A 4531-nucleotide genomic window follows, 5' to 3' on the forward strand; every position below is an offset into this window, starting at 1 on the left:
TATATATACTTAAAATATTATTTTGATGAAATTATTTATATGATTTAAATCATAAATATTAATTATTTTTTTATAAAGTTATAATTTATAAATAAGTTATTAAAAATATCAATATACTATACTCAACAAAAAATTTAAAGACCAAAAAGTTATTAAAAATTTGTTATAGGAAAAATAATATTTGTTGCTATGAACATAAACAAAAAAAATTCTAATGATAAATTGATAATTGTAGTATATATGTTTGCACCCTAAAAATGTTGTTATAGAATACGTTTGGATAAAAAAAATTGGATATAAAGAATAAAAAAATCCTTTTTAGCATATCTCAAATTAAAAGACATTTATATAAATATTCATCATATATTTAATAACAAAAAATATATATAATATTAGAATTTATGGCCTTACATTTTGAAAAACTACTTTAAAAGAAACAAAGAGCTGAGACTAAGAGCATGCCTCAAACAAAAGAGAAAAAAATCAAAGACTTGTAATTACTTCACATATACTTTTTTTGTAAATTTAAGGCCTTTTTTATTGTTAAAAAGGGACAAAAATTATGTTAACCCAATAGATATAGGTCCACTATTAAGCATTTACTAATTTATTGTATTAAAATTAATTATCAACACAATAATCTCTCATCATATGGATGAATAGTATAAAATAAATTGTTCATCCTGCAGCCATATTTTAAAATATTCAAAAAATATCTCCTTGTGTGACACTTGTCATAACCACAAGTTATCACTACAATTCTATACCTATAGAAGTCAACAGCCATCTACATAGTAGAATTCACCGATAAATAATAGATAATAATTAGGAAGACAAATTGGTAGCGCTCAATTTTCGGTATGATCTAAATATATTGAAAATTAGGTCGTTACAGTAGCCACCTTGTGAATGATGCCTTACTTCTTCATCAACCCTGTCATTCTCTTGTTACAAAAATGAGAGCCTTGATCACTCATAATTGCTTGTGGTGATCCAAAGCGACAAATGATATTATTCCGAACAAAAGAAAGAACCACATTAGCATCATCAGTACGGGTGAAAATCGCTTCCACCCATTTGGAAACATAGTCAACAACTAGCAAAACATATATGAAGCCATTAGAGTTTGGAAAAGGGCCCATGAAGTCAATACCCCAAATATCAAAGATTTCACAAAACAACATGGTTTTTTGGGTATCTCATCCCTCTTGAAAATATTTCCAAACCGTAGGCATTGTGGGCAAGAGTTACAAAAGAGAGAAGTATCCTTAAAAAGTGTAGGCCACCAAAATCCGCAGTCTAGGATCTTTCTTGTAGTTCTTTGAGGACCAAAATGGCCACCACCCCTCAGAAGAGTGGCAGGCCTCCAAGATAGACTGAAATTTGAATTGCGGAATACACCTTCTAATTACTTGGTCGGCACCACATCTCCACAAGTATGGGTCATCCCATATGTAATATTTGGATTCTCACTTAAGCTTATCCTTTTGTTGATTAGAGAAATTGGGATGAAAGGTGCGAGCAACTAAGTAATTAGCAACAAGTGCGTACCAAGAGATCACCTCGGATATTGCTTGCAAGCTCTAAAGGGGAAATGCATCATTGATAGGAGCGGGGTCGCCCTTTGTATGCTCAAGGTGACTCAAGTGGTCCGCCACTAAATTTTGGGAACCACTCCTATCCTTGATTTTTAGATTAAACTCTTGCAAAAGCAACACCCACCAGATCAACCTTGATTTTGACTCTTTTTTGGCCAACAAATATTTCAATACCACATGGTCTGAATATACTACCACTTTGGAGCCAAGTAGATAGGCCCAGAATTTATCCAAGGCAAAGACAATCACTAACAGTTCCTTCTTAGTGGTAGTATAATTAGACTGGGCTCCATCTAAAGTCTAAGAGGCATAAGCAATGACATAGGGATTTTTACCTTCGCACTGAGCTAGCGCCGCTCCTACCACATAGTTAGATGCGTCACACATGATCTCGAACGGCCTACTCTAGTCAGGCCCTCTCACAATTAGAGGTTGGGTCAAATGCCTCCTTGCAGTCTTCACTCAAATCAAATTCTACATCCTTTTGCAACAACCGGGAGAGAGGTAGTGCAACCTTACTAAAGTCCTCGATGAAACACCGAGAGAAACCTGTGTGAGCAAGAAAAGCACATACTTCCCTCACAGAAGAGGGGTAAGGTAAACTAGAAATAACATTGACCTTTGCCGAATCAACAGAAATACCATCATTAGAGATGATGTGATCTAAAACAATACCTTGTCTCACCATAAAGTGACATTTCTCAAAATTGAGCACAAGATTTGATTTAGTACACCGCTCTAATACTTTTGCAAGATTGTCCAAGCAAAGTTCAATGGAGTCTCCATAAACACTAAAATCATTCATGAACACAAAGTCCTTTCTTACAAACGTTTTGGTTGTCACAAGTAACAAACCCCTAAATAAATTGATAACCCGAGTATTCAAACCTCGGGTCGTCTTCTCAAGGAATTGCAGGGAGGTATGTTCTTATTATTGGTTATGAAGATTTGTAAATCGGGGTTTTGAAGATGAGGAACAAGTAATTTAAATGGCAGATAAAATAAATAATTAACTATAAAATAAACTCTTGGCAAGATATGAAAATTCAGAAGTCCTATTCTAGTTACTCCTATAAGAATAGAAGTTAATTCCACTTAGTTAACCTTTGCGTAAGCAAGGGAAAGTCAAGTGAACCAATTGGTTAGATTTCCCAAGTCCTAGCCAAATCCTAAGGAAAGACTAGAGTTAGTGGAATTCCAGTTAATTAGCCGACATAACAATCAATCATGAATAGTTGGTAACTCAAGAGCTTCCAGTTAATCAATTAAAGGCAATAATATAAAAAGATAAATAAGAATCATAAATATCTGGAATACCTCAAATAGCATACATTCAAAACAATAAAATCTAACATGGACAATATTCATAAGCCAATTGGGCAACATAAATCAAACATAAATAAAAGCATTAAAGTATCTCAAAGTAGAAGAGAAGTCAAAATAAAGGAATATTGAACCTGATGTGAATATGAGATAAATCCCTAATTTCTAAAAATCCTAAGAGAGAGGAGAGAGCCTCTCCCTCTAAAAACTACATCTAAAACTAAAATTGTGAATTATGAAAGCATAATTATGAATGGATGCGTTCCCCCACTTTATAGCCTCTAATCTGTGTTCTCCAGGCCGAAAACTGGGTCAGAAACAGCCCTGAAATCGCTGATTGTGAAATCTAGTCCGTACAGGTCGCGGCAAAGTGACGCGGAGGCGTCATCCACGCGTCCGTGCGGAATGAGATTCGCAGATGCGACGCGTCCGCGTGGAGCGCGTGTTCGCATCGCCTATCTATACGGCCACTATGGAGAATAATATATCAAATCGAAGCCCCGGACGTTAGCTTTCCAACGCAAGTGGAACTGCATCATTTGGACCTATGTAGCTCAAGTTATGATCGTTTTAGTGCGAGAGGGTCAGGCTAACAGCTTTGCAGTTCCTTCAACTTCTTGTATTCCTTCCACTTTTGCATGCTTCCTTTCCATCCTCTAAGCCATTCCTGTCATGTAATTCCTGAAATCACTTAACACGCATATCAAGACATCTAATGGTAATAAGAGAGGATTAAAATAAAAGGAAATAAAAGCCAAAGAAGCATGTTTTCAATCAAAGCACATAATTAGGAAGGCAAATATAAAACCATGCAAATAGTATGAATAAGTGGGTAAAGAGTTGATAAAAACCACTCAATTGAGCACAAGATAAACTATAAAATAGTGGTTTATCAACCTCCATGCAATGCTCAAGAAGATCCGCAAATATACTCATCATACACCTTTGGAACGTTGATGGTGCATTGCACAAGCTGAAGGGCATTCTCTTTTAGGCATATGTTCCAAAGGGGCATGTGAAGGTAGTTTTCTCTTGATCTTCCAGAGCAATATGGATTTAAAAATAACCGGAATAACTATTGATGAGTGGATAATTTATATGCTTTTTGGCATTGTTTTTAGGTAGTTTTTAGTATGATCTATTTACTTTTAGGGATGTTTTCATTAGTTTTTATGCTAAATTCACATTTCTGGACTTTACTATGAGTTTGTGTGTTTTTCTGTGATTTCAGGTATTTTCTAGCTGAAATTGAGGGACCTGAGCAAAACTCTGATAAAAGGCTGACAAAGGACTGCTGATGCTGTTGGATTCTGACCTCCCTGCGCTCGAAATAGATTTTCTGGAGCTACAGAACTCCAAATGGCGCGCTCTAAACGGCGTTGGAAAGTAGACATCCAAAGATTTCTAGCAATATATAATAGTCCATACTTTATTCGATATTTGACGATATAAACTGGCGTTCAACGCCAGCTCTATGCTGCATTCTGGAGTCAAACGCCAGAAACACATCACGAACCAGAGTTGAACGCCAAAACCACGTTACAACTTGGTGTTCAACTCCAAAAGAAGCCTCTGCACGTTTAAAGCTCAAGCTCAGACCAAGCACACAC

This window comes from Arachis duranensis, chromosome 6 (genome assembly GCF_000817695.3).
Source record: "Arachis duranensis cultivar V14167 chromosome 6, aradu.V14167.gnm2.J7QH, whole genome shotgun sequence".
Lineage (NCBI taxonomy): Eukaryota > Viridiplantae > Streptophyta > Magnoliopsida > Fabales > Fabaceae > Arachis > Arachis duranensis.